Below are 13757 nucleotides of genomic sequence, written 5' to 3' on the forward strand. Positions count from 1 at the left end.
TTGACTTACACCTTCTAGAGCACGTTGGGTGGCACGGGATACATGCGGACGTGCATTGTCCTGTTGGAACAGCAAGTTACCTTGCCGGTCTAGAAATGCTAGAACGATGGGTTCGATGACGGTTTGGATGTACCGTGCACTATTCGGTGTCCCCTCGACGATCACCAGAGGTGTACGGCCAGTGTAGCAGATCGCTCCCCACACCATGATGCCGGGTGTTGGCCCTGTGTGCCTCGGTCGTATGCAGTCCTGATTGTGGCGCTCACCTGCACGGCGCCAAACACGCATACGACCATCATTGGCACCAAGGCAGAAGCGACTCTCATCGCTGAAGACGACACGTCTCCATTCGTCCCTCCATTCACGCCTGTCGCGACACCACTGGAGGCGGGCTGCACGATGTTGGGGCGTGAGCGGAAGACGGCCTAACGGTGTGCGGGACCGTAGCTCAGCTTCATGGAGACGGTTGCGAATGGTCTTCGCCGATACCCCAGGAGCAACAGTGTCCCTAATTTGCTGGGAAGTGGCGGTGCGGTCCCCTACGGCACTGCGTAGGATCCTACGGTCTTGGCGTGCATCCGTGCGTCGCTGCGGTCCGGTCCCAGGTCGACGGGCACGTGCACCTTCCGCCGAACACTGGCGACAACATCGATGTACTGTGGAGACTTCACGCCCCACGTTTTGAGCAATTCGGCGGTACGTCCACCTGGCCTCCCGCATGCCCACTATATGCCCTCGCTCAAAGTCCGTCAACTGCACATACGGTTCACGTCAACGCTGTCGCGGCATGCTACCAGTGTTAAAGACTGCGATGGAGCTCCGTATGCCACGGCAAACTGGCTGACACTGGCGGCGGCGGTGCACAAATGCTGCGCAGCTAGCGCCATTCGACGGCCAACACCGCGGTTCCTGGTGTGTCCGCTGTGCCGTGCGTGTGATCATTGCTTGTACAGCCCTCTCGCAGTGTCCGGAGCAAGTGTGGTGGGTCTGACACACCGGTGTCAATGTGTTCTTTTTTCCATTTCCAGGAGTGTATTTTTGGACTGCCATGGTACAGTGCAGGCAATATTCTCATAAGAAACAAACCGTCAAATCTACTGACGATGTTACTGGATACAGTCAAGACGAAAAGTGGACGGAAGCTTTCAAACGACGGGTTTTTGCACCACGAAAATACACAGCTCACTCTGCGCAAGAAGTAGACACAGATACTGCTTATTTGGGCTATCAAATTTTCCTCCATACCCCTCCATATTTCCCGACGTCGCAAGCAGTGACTTCGTCATCTTTTCCTGAATTAAGAAGGCTTTAAGTGGGAGAAATTCCAAGAGTGATGACGAGATTATTTTCGAGGTAGAACGTTTCGTGAACAACCAGATTGCCAACTACTACAACCAACCTCTCCGTCATGTCATCGATCATCAGGAAAAATGTGTCGTATTGAAGGGTGTATGTGAACTGGACGACTGACACCGCAGTTTGATTTTTTCGGGGCACTAATCACAATTTCATCACTGAATTTTGCTCATCTGCATCTCCATCGACAGGATGCTTAAAAGAAAGCGTCCCATATGCTTACTAGAAGTTGTATAAAGCCATGCTTCTATATGTGAGAAGCGGGGGACACATGCTAGGATGATAACATGTGAGCGTTGTTGATTGGTGTGTGAACATCAGTGCCTTTGAGTATCTCCACAATCATTCATCTATGGGTTTAAAGTGAAGTATATGGAGAAGGCATGCTTCTGTACTTCCTTGGCCAACTGAGTGCTCAGTAAATGTTTGTGTTGTCGTAAAACGCGCAGAAAACGGAATGGCACCTCGTTATGCAGCATTCATATCTGCTGTCTTTCTGCAAGGACAAGGTTCTCGAATGGGACATGAAATACGTCGGTTAAAAACTGGTGATAAAGAGTGTAGGTGGATTTCTCCGGTAAAGTGTACGGCCCTGTGAGTATCATGCACAATTCCTTCCGGCACGTTGATATTAAAGCGAACCTGATACCACGACTCCATGACCGCTAGAGGATTTGTACCCTTCCAGATGTGGTTATAGCTATAATTTATTATCCCACTCTGAAACCCGCATCATCTGCAAATAAAATGCAAGATGTGAACAGCGGATCTTCAGTGTTCAGCCTTAGAAGCCCTTGACAGAATTGTAATCTGACACGGTGGTCTTACGACCAGGGCGCTTGTATACGTTGTAAGTGAAACGGATAAAGTAGCTGCTCGTGCAGAACTAACCGCATAAGAGTGTAGCTTATGCTCGCATCAGCTCCAGTTCTTCGCACACTTGTTTGTCGCTCCTTCATACCTTGCTTCTCAACTTTTCCCACGTCTGAGTAGAATAAAGAAAACACGAAAGTTTCATTTCGTAGAAGACACGTCTTTAGAACAGCAATTTACATCATCCTATTTATACAATGGGAACAGTGAACTAGCAAAATGGCACAAAGGTGAAGACATTGCATTAAATTCTGCTGCACAAGTAATGATCAAATTTGTTTTAAATTCTATAGAAATGCAGTTTTATGCACTTATACCTATTCTACCACGATGAATGTCACAACTGCTTCCAGTGGTGCGTATCCCATTATCAGTATCTCCCTCACTGGCTAGTTGCAACACTCCTTATCTTCTCGCTACAACATTATAGCATTCTGGTGAAAATTGGTTTTGTGCGTTAATCGTTGTCTTAAAATTTACTTAAAGAGTTCATCCAACTGCCAAGTACATTACATAATGTGAATTACGTTCGGTAGGCTGTTTACATACTGGTACCTAGCGGAGAATAAACGATAACTAAATTGGGTTGAGGAAATATGCTACTATGAATCACTTATTCTTGCTGTATTAACTGTCATTACTGATGTTAGTTACCTTGTGTGGCATTGAAAGGGAACATTTTCTTCAGGCCATTTGTACTCACTCAATGTACAGGAATACTACTCAAGTCCAGTTATACTACTGAATCACTATTTATCTACTGTTGGGCCTTCGTATTTGCCAGAAATATTATCTCTTAACGGAAGAAATAGATATTTACATTTCAAGCGATTGTTCTCGACTTTCATAAAATAAATACCCAGTCATTGAAACATAAAATTTATGGAAATGTTTGTGTTTGAGATAATGTGATCCTGACCACGGAGTGTACGCCTCTTCTTTGCACATTCTACTTCCTTCGTCATTTCGATGCCATGGCGCTAAGTACCGAATAGTACTTTCAAGAAAGTTTTCGGAGCTGTAGGTGTTTTCAAGATAAACAGCACATATTGTACTGTTTATTCGTCCATAGCCCTTAAATAAATTCAAGGGAAATGGCGAATGTTCCAGTCTCTGCTGCTCGACTTAGCTAAAACTCTGTCTGCGCGGAGGTATTCGATTCTGAAGCAGATTCTGAAAGATGAGAAGGGGAAAGGGGGGGGGGGGTCGTGGGGGGAGGGGTAAGTGAGAAAGGGAGAAGAGGGACGCCATTTTCCATGGTAAAGGAGAGTGCGGTGGTACTCCAGGCAACATAACCCCTTCACCAGATTATGTGCCAAAATACGCAATGTCACTTGTAATAGGAACAGAAGACTATCTTGATGGCTATCCGCCACTAGGAATTATTCGAGCGTCAGTCGAGGACCCAGACTTCGGCTCTGGGAAAGGGGAGGTGGGCCACAGTTTCTGTGTCCTCTCTCCTCAACACCGCCAAAAATAAAACATGCCGTCACCACCGTTTAAGGTGCTGAAGACGCCTAGGGTTATAATAATATGACGGAACGTTAGACTCAATTTTCCTTTCTTGATTACAACAACAATAATAATAATAATAATAAGAAGAAGAAATATGTAATATAATAATAGTATTCTGTTTAATTAGAATAAAGTATATAACACAGTTTGGTACACTAATATTAATTCTATGTTTACCTTTGCATCTGTGCTCAGTACATTGATTTAGCGTAACTTCAAAAACATTGCAATCCATACATATTATAGAAGCGGATATATGTATGTTTGCACCTAAACTAGTGGATCGATTTCAACCAAACTTGGTACACATAGAACTTTCTGTCTAAAAAGAATCACAATGGGGTTAAGAAGCACCTACCCCTCTAAGTGGTGGAGGTAGGGGTGAAAACATAGCCCGGCTCTCGGAGCGCAAATAGCCTGGCTACATTCATGCACTATTTCAGAATGAGAGCAGAGAGGATATAAAATGTAGACTGGCAATGGCAAGGAAAGCGTTTCTGAAGAAGAGAAATTTGTTAACATCGAATATAGATTTATGTATCAGGAAGTCATTTCTGAAAGTATTTGTTTGGAGTGTAGCCATGTATGGAAGTGAAACATGGACGTTAACTAGTTTGGACAAGAAGGGAATAGAAGCTTTCGAAATGTGGTGCTACAGATGAATGCTGAAGATAAGGTGGATAGATCACGTAACTAATGAGGAGGTATTGAACAGGAGTGGGGAGAAGAGAAGTTTGTGGCACAACTTGACTAGAAGAAGGGATCGGTTGGTAGGACATGTTTTGAGGCATCAAGGGATCACAAATTTAGCATTGGAGGGCAGCGTGGAGGGTAAAAATCGTAGAGGGAGACCAAGAGATGAATACACTAAGCAGATTCAGAAGGATGTAGGTTGCTGTAGGTACTGGGAGATGAAGAAGCTTGCTCAAGATAGAGTAGCATGGAGAGCTGCATCAGGCCGGTCTCAGGACTGAAGACAACAACAGCAACAGTACTTAGAGACTTGCAGCGAAGTTTACACATTATTTCAAACTTTTAAGACACATTTTATAGCTTATAGTCCCCACAAAAAGATTAACGAAAAAAAAATTATCGTTAACTACATTTTCACTTTTCGTACAGTAAAACTGGCGCATTAGGCATCACCTTTCAATTTATTACTTCTTTGCTACCAACACTATTTGAAATAGATCTTGCAGACAGTGTTCACATACATGACTGAATGTACCTACAAAAATACATTATTGGGCGAGGCGTAGTTCAGAGGATACGGTGCCTTAAAAACTGAGACACGTGAGAAACTGACACGTCATACATAACGCTTTAATTTATTACTTCTTTACTGCTAACTCTATTCACGGCACATTTCGCATGTAGTATTAACATGTACTGTTGGATGTAGCTGCAAAATTATATCATTGTACGACACATAGTTCAGGAGATATGACCTCATAAAGCAGTTTAAGTGGAGGAGATGGACAGAGAGGGGTTCAGACGAGCATATGGCCAGAAAGAAGGGGGAAAAGCAAGTGGACAGTAAGAGCGGAAGGAGCAGATGGACAGGGAGAATGAGAACACTAATAGACGATTGTAATAAATACATTCCCGTGCAACGCTGGGTTCTCAGTTCAGAGATATACGGCATTTGCAAAGAATTATCCTAACGTTTGAGGAGTTTATGTTTCGTGTAACTGATTTAAGAGAAGTAATAGCACAAACTCTCAATTACGAGAACGTCAAAATCTACGTTCCCTGTCTGTCTGGCCTCACTCAACTTCCTGTGGTTTGCCGGCCCTACGTGTGCTCTCACCAACCGCTTCGAATCTTCTGTTCTGTTGAATCAGCCTCTGATTGTACGCCTTTTCCTGTCAGGAATGTTCTATGCAGGCGGTCAGTCCGCAAGACCGTCCCTGTAGGCCAGAAAGCAATCGAAGGATACCTTGCGTCTTGCGTTATGCATATCAAGCAATTTTTATAATTCCTTGCCATTTTTAGACCTAATTTTCAAGCTGCTTTACACTCAGATTCTTATGGAAGCTATTTGGAAACTGGTGTATGTAAAAATATAAAAGCTATCAGAATCAATTTTCATTCTGCAGCGGACTGTGCGCTGTTATCGCAGTTCCTGGCAGTTTAAAACTGTGTGCCGGGCTAGAACCCGGGCAATTCGGCTTCCGGGGGCAAGTGCTCTACCGACTTTTTTCTCCTTTCTCGGCGCCGGATTCTTCTGCCATGATAGTAGACTTCTACTTCTTATTTTTCTACCATAGGTAAGTTTCTTTTTGTCCTTATGGTTGTCGGATTCTTTCCTTGCTCTAATATTATAATTTGAAAATTGCAGTTACATGTAAACTTGGGACATACGAAGAAAAAAATACGTGATCTATTCAGTGTTGTAAAATAGCTTCCAAGAAACTTTGATATAAGACTTTAGTAACTAATCTACCCAAGCACGACTCACTTCCCGTCTCGCAGCTTCATTTCCGCCAGTGCCTCATTCATTCCGATAACAGCCTCCTAGCCTGCGGCTAAGTCATGTCTCCGCAATATCCTTTCTTCCAGGAGTGCTAGTCCCTCAAATTCCACAGGACAACTCCTGTGAAGTTCGCAATGTACGAGATGAGGTACTGGCGGAAGTAGAGATGTGTGAAAGGGTTGTGAGTTGTGCTCGGGTAGCTTAATGGTAGAGCAGTTGCCCAAAACAGGCAAAGGACCCGGGTTCGAGTCCCAGTCCCACAAGGAGTTCTTCGTTACATCACACAGTCTTAATGTGCAAGCAAGTTTCACAAAAGCTTTCGGTAAATCTTATCTTCTTGTTTTGGGCGTGGCGGAGGGAAGGTGGGGATGTGATCGAGCATGGGTCCTGGGTCCCCCACCATCCTTCCTTGAATCAGCGCCTTCAGAGAGGAGCGGTGTACTTCAGTTACACCACATCCATTTTCAGCCCACGAGAGGTACACAGTCTGCTCTGAACGGGCTACACAAAATCATGATACAACTAAAGCAGAACTTTTCAATGAAACTCGTTAGAGTAAATTTATATATTAAATTGTACAGTAGGATCTCTCGGACAACATCAGCAAGCTTTGTTATTACTCGACTTATTTACTTAAGTAAAATTTGCACTACAGCGAAATTATATAAAATCTTCTCACTGAATACTTAATGTTGCTTTACATTCACGTAAAGTTGTCAGTTGCCATACCCACACTCACTTACCGTACTGTAACTAGATCACACATCAGACCAGATTTTCTAGCACTGATCGGAGACCTACAGGCATCTTCTGCACTAACCATTGTGTGTATATTATGACGAACTAGCCTAGTACGCACTCGAGTGTGCCCCTGAACGATAAATAACAGTGTAATTACACTTTCACAATCGTTAAGACTGTAGAGAGATTAAAACCATCTTTTAATTTTTATTTTTATTCAGTAGGAATTCTATATCATCGACAAGATTTTTATAATGCGTTATAATACATCCTAACCTATCTAATAGAAAATCAACCTGCATAATAAAAAGTTGACTAAAGCATTCCAGAACAAGAAGTTACTTCATTTTGCAAATATTAACAGAGGGCAAGGAATCGGTGTGTTGTCAGCTGTCGTTTTGGTAGTCATCTACCAAACACGTCCGGTCATTAACGTCTGCACTCGCTGGGACTCACCGTTCACGTTAGGCAGTGTAACCTAACCTATTCGACGGCAGGCGCAAGCTAGGTTTAGCGTTCGCGGCTACACATGATGGCACTTGAGAGAACCCAATGACCACCGTGTCATGTAGGTTCCTTGACTGTAACGTAGACTCTCTCCATCTAACTATGTATTATAAAGTAACTACGATTTCATGATCAGTTATCATTTACGTCTATTATGAGCGACATTTTTAAATAAGAGTACTTTTTTCGGTTGAACTAACAGAAAACAACTTTTATCTACCTCTCATTAGGTGCCAAGTGGTGTAAAATCTGAAAGGTGCCACCGATTCAATTGTCTTGCACCATACAGAACATGCATCTCTCTTTTGGTACTCCACATTTCTCGTTTCATTTGGACTGACTTGTTAAATCGTTGTCTTGCGGTGAAATGAGCCGCTGTGCTTTACTTGCAGTGAGCTGCTAACACAAGTTATCAGTTATTTTACTGTTACATACATTAAACGTCCCTAATTCACTAATTATTTGCACCCGACGTATCTTTGAACTGAAAAAAACAGTTGGTTGATCTCTAAGAGTTCACGAAATTTCTCTCTTCAGATAACTAGTTCTTTTGCAATCAAAATTCAAAGATTTCACATATTTTCCACTCATTAATATAATATTGCATAAGAATCGCAGATTAGCACGTCACGTGTTCGACGTACAAGCGGCTATCTAAGTTGCAGTACTTAATTAGTTTGAATTACAGTGGAGGAATTAGAAAATGCTACTGACGATGGTGACTGCAAATCACTGTCCGACATTCTGAAAGTATCAGGGACAAAATACAAGGAACGAAAGGTTATCTGCAGCTTATACAGTAACAGCTCTGCATCTGTAAAGAGCCGAAAGAGAGTAAGAAGGGGAAGAAGAAGTGAGACAGGATTGCAGCCTATGCACCACGTTATTTACTTCTACATAGAGGAACGAATAAAGGAAGCCAATGGGGAATTTGGAAACGGGATTAAAGTTTAGAGTGAAGAAGTAAGAACTTTAAGGTAGGTCGACAATTAGTTAATTTAATTTGTGTTAAGGCCCTTCTGATAAAACTGCTGAGGTCATCGATCCCTAAGCTTACGCATTACTTAATCCGACTTAAATTAACTTACGCTAAAGATAACGCACACACACATGCCCGAGGAAGGACTCGAACCTCCGACGGGATCAACCCAGCGGACCGTGACAAGGCCCCCAAGACAGCGCGGCTACCCCACGCGGCTGTAGGTCGTTAATATTGTTGTTCTGTCAGACCATACAGCAGACTTGGAAGTTCGGAATAGGTACTGTCTTGAAAACAGTTTAGGAGACGAAAATCAATAAATATAAAACTTTGGTGGTAGACTGTACACGAATTGCTTCAGGTGATGTTGGGGGAATTAGAACACAAAAAGAGACTCTGAAAGTAGTATACTAGTTTTGCTGTTCGAACAGAAAAGTAACTGACGATGACAGAAATAAAGTGACATAAAATGCATGTGTCAGTCTCAAGAAAAGCTTTTCTCACGAAGAGAATCATGTTGAAAACCGAAAGTAAATATAAGCGTTAGACGACATTCTTTAAAGTATTTAGTTGGAATTTTTGAATTATATGGAAATGAGATGTGCATAATAAACAGTACAGACAGGAGTAAAGTAGAATATCTCGCGAAACTAGACATCTTCTACAGAGCACACGATCTAACAAAATGTCACAGTAATGGCCACAAAACATAAACTTGTTATTCTGGAAGAACCTGAACACTTCTGATGATGGCTCCTTTTCAGCTGAAACTGGCCAATATTGTTATTAATCTTTGCAACCAAGACAGTTTGAATAAAATATTTTGAGGAGAAGATTCTGTAATATGCTGTCACAGGAAAATATTGAAGATTACATTGATAGATCAGACAACAAATGGAAAGTTCCTGTTCTAATTGGGGAAAAAAGGGGAAAAAGAGCTGGAGGGGGGGGGGGGGGGAGGGGAAGTGATGATGATATAGAGAATCCTGGACTTGACTACAATAAGCAATTATACGGAGATGAAGAGACTTGTACTGGATAGAATAGAGCGGAGTGCTCCAACAAAACAGTTTTCATACTGAAGATTACAACGGTGTTCTCATCAATAACAACAATACATCGTATGTTACGTTGTGTGGTAATCACATTGTGATAGACAGTGACGTGGGAAACTGCGAATTCTGCTGCAACGCCGGACAGAAGACTTTACGGTAGATAAATGCGTGACCACACACATGGAGCAATGCACATGCCTTCCTCGCAGAACAATAGGTACCACTTCTTCATTAGGCTGCGTGTATTCCTCACAAATTGTCCTCGGGAGATGTATAGGATGCCCCCTCTCATATTTCTATCTTACTCTGAGTAGTTCGATTTTCCTCTCTAACTGCTAGCGGTGAAAAGTTGCTATTCCTTCACACACGGACTTCCCACGCAGCGTCTCTGGTCACCCGGATGGTCTGGCGACAGGCGGGCTCTGCTGATCTTGAAAGGGTTAAGCAGACGGGTGTGAGGGAGTCGAGTGAATGCTTTCCAGACGCCGACATTGTCAGTAGAGCGGCGGAGACACGCCCACAGTAGCCTGAAGGAGCGGCTGCGCTAGAGATTCCGTTACTTAGCAGGAACTTAGCGAAAACACTTTCTGGCGGGCTACCAGCGAGGCGTGGGAATGACTTGTGTCCCCAGGCAGTCTTGGCGCGCAAATTCTCGCGTTTTCTGCCAAATCGTAAGTGTGATTGGTTTGCTCAGGACATAGCTCCGTGACGTAGCAAAATCGGCGCAGAAATTTGCGCCAAGAATCTCCATTGGTGGAATGGTAGTGCTTCGGCAATAGAGTGGAATTTTCCGCCGGTTTTCGAGTTGCTGATTTGAATGTTTGACCACGGCCACTGTCGTGAGGGCGGTAATGTTCTGTGTTCGGTTTGTACGGGTGCTCTTGTGGTAGTCGGCTATCGGCTTTCGGTCGGAGTAGGTTACAAGACTGAGCTCTCGCTGCTCTGGACAGCCTGCCTTTCGTTGGCTGTCTAATATACTTTTATTTGATTGTAACTGTTTAACGAAGTTGCTGAAGTTTCGACATCAACGTAACTTTCCCAGTACAGATGGCAATTGAGCGTTCTGCGTACAAGCGGCCTATGTTGTCTGTCTTGAGCAGTTTTGGCTGAAGTTGACTGTATCGGAGTTACTGTGTGACTTCGCTTGTTAAAATCAATCACTGTACCGTCAGTGATTGTGTGGCGAGCCTTCTTCGTCTCCCTCAGAGGCGCATTTGTATTGCTAGTCTTAGTCTTTAGCCTGGAACAACCAGACCAGGATAATTTGTTTCGGACTATACTCGCGACATTATCATCACCACGATGGGACGTCGAAGTAGCCAGCCATCGCCTCCAGTACGCCAGATCGTGTCCGTGCTGTTAAGAAGACAGCTTGGTAAAGTACGTCCGCAGCACCGGCAAAGCAGGCAATTTTGCTAGGTGATAATCAGAGCTCAGCAGGGCGCGCCTGTTTGTCTTTTCTAACTTTGTTCTGTCTTGGGTGTTCATTGTCTGAGTTCTCACTAATGTAGCAGCAATTAATGTTGGGTTAGCTGTGTGTCTCTCTTAAGATTTGAGTTGTAAGGAATTGGCTCCACATACCACTTCGTCATAAACGTCACAATCTAGTTTAGGGACAACTTCACCTTCACAGCATTTATTTGAGTATCCAATTTGAGCCAATTTGATGTATTGTAAATGTTTCATGTGTTTTTGTTTATTATTTTGTGTTTAGTTTGAATAAATCATATTGTTATTTTGGACAGAACTTTCATTCTGTTAATCGGTAGAGCAACCCTATCATTTCTCACTACGTTACTGAAACCTTCCTTTACTTAACTTATTTATCAAATTAAATTATTGCAGACGCCAAACTCTTTTCTACTCCACTTGCAGGGTCGTTTACAGTCAGTTCGCGTATCTTTTTAATCCATGTGCAACAGCAAAAGTCGGAGTTAGAATAGGGGGGGGGGGGGGGCTTAGAGATTCATTTACATATGTAGTTTCTAGAAGAATTTAGTGTTAAATACGCTGCTAGCCCCGGCACGTCGCAAGGACACGGCTAGGCGGCAGATTTCTTCTCACAGTCTCTTTTCATCTTTATTAGGTACTTTCATGCAAATCGTGAGGAGCAAATTCTCGAAGATCATTTGCAGGACCTTCCCGAATGCATGCTTCGACGCATGGAGGCTACGATAGCGTGTGACTGAGCAATCACTAATACTGAATCATTAGTAAAATATATAATTATGCACTTCTGGAGTGATATAAAATGGAACGCACTCATAAATTAGTTATAGGGATGGCATATGCCGCACATTGATACCGTATGCTGGAAAACACACTATAAGAAAAAAAAGAAGTCCTGAGGGGTAAAGTGCCAATTGGTGTGTTAGATTGTCAAAGCCCAGAGCTGATTGCAGGGCCCTGTCCATAAAGTTCCACACGTTCACACTTGGGGAGAGATCTGGTCAGACACATCTTGGGCTTGGACCGTCATTGACTGGAGTAGAATTATCTTCAGCGATGAGTCCCGCTTCGAACTGAGCCCCAATGACTGGTGAAGACGTGTCTGAAGACGCCCCAGTTAGCGGTGGGATATCAGCCTGACTGTCGCCCGTCATAGTGCCCGACAACCTGGAGTGGTGATCTGGAGTGCCGTTTCGTATCAAGACAGGAACCCCTTTGGTTATCATCGGTGACACCCATTTGTCGCCGTACGTGAAAAGCCATCCTGGGATTACATTCAGCAAGGTAGTGCTAGTTCGCACACGGCGAGGGTTGCTACTGCTTTTCATCGCGTTTCCAAAACCCTATCTTGGCCAGCAAAGTCGTCGGATCTCTCCATAGTTGAGAACGTTTGTGGCATTATGGGCAGGGCCCTCTATGCAGCCTTGAATTTTGACAAGCTAACCCGTCAGTTGGATATAATTTTTCACCTTGTACCTCAGGAGAACATTTAACAGCTCTGTCAATCAATGCCCAGCCGAATAACTCCTTTGATAAGTGACAGAGGTGCATCAATGCGTTATTGACTTGCTGAATTTCTGAAGCTCTTCTCTCGAATAAATCATTCAAATTGTAACCATTCGTTTGTCTGTACGTCTACGGCACATCTACCGATTTCCGTCACATTCCGACAATCCGTTCGTCTTGAGTCGTTAAAAGAAGTCAGAGAAATCGGAGCTCATATGAAGGTTTACCGAAGGTCGATCTTTCCGCGTTCCATTCTCAAATGTAACAGAACAGGGGTGAATGACAATGTAAAGTGTAGAATTTCGGAACACGCTTCGTATGGTGGCAAAGGCCTTTCCGCAGTGGATACACCGGTTCCCGTCGGATCACCGAAGTTAAGCGCTGTTGGGCGTGGCCGGTACTTGCATGGGTGACCCTCCGAGCCGCCATGAACTGTTGCCATTTTTCGGGGTGCCCTCATCCTCGTGATAACAGTTGAGAAGCTACTCGACCGAATAGTAGCGGCTCCGGTCAAAGAGAACCATCATAACGACCGGGAGAGCGGTGTGCTGACCACACGCCCCTCCTATCCGCACTCTCGGCTGAGGTGACATGCGGTAGGATGGTCCGGGTGGACCACTTGAGGCCTGAAGACGGAGACGGGCGGAGTGCTTCGTAAGGTGATCGGCATCTGACCAAATAATTGCTTTCGGTAATAGTTCAGGCAGGCAAATTATTTGGATTCGAGAAAAAGCAAAGGTATACAAAGGATGGCGGTAAACTTTGCGCTACACTTGACTGGCTGGGCGAACTCCCTACAAGTGTCATTCAGTCAGAAGCAGGTCTACCATTCTGTACAAAAATAAAGTTATTTACAAAAATAAGTGTAAAATAGGATCAAATAGGAATAAATTCACGATATAATCAGGATGATATGAGTTCTTATGCACTGTGATGTTGGTGTTGGTGGTAGCTTCTTGTAACTATAGGCAAGGAATTTTAAATTGGAAGGTAATAAGAGGATGATATATAAAAAATAATAATGGGTCTCTTGTGGGAGAGAGTACTGACAGTTGGTATGTAAGAGGTTGCAAATGGTAAGGCTCAGGTTACTCAGCGGGAGACTATCACACATACGACCATGTCTAATGAAGGATTGTGCTGCTAGAAAGGTATTCAGGAGAGATGTAAGGTTTGAGGTGTAGGAGAAGGTGTCCACCATCTACAGTTGTACTCCACGAGCCGTTTCTGATGTGTCGTAGAAGTACTTTGTGTACCACTGTTATTTCCACACTATCCTGTTCCAAACGCGAATGGTACA

This window comes from Schistocerca gregaria, chromosome 3, assembly GCF_023897955.1.
Source record: "Schistocerca gregaria isolate iqSchGreg1 chromosome 3, iqSchGreg1.2, whole genome shotgun sequence".
NCBI classification, from domain to species: domain Eukaryota; kingdom Metazoa; phylum Arthropoda; class Insecta; order Orthoptera; family Acrididae; genus Schistocerca; species Schistocerca gregaria.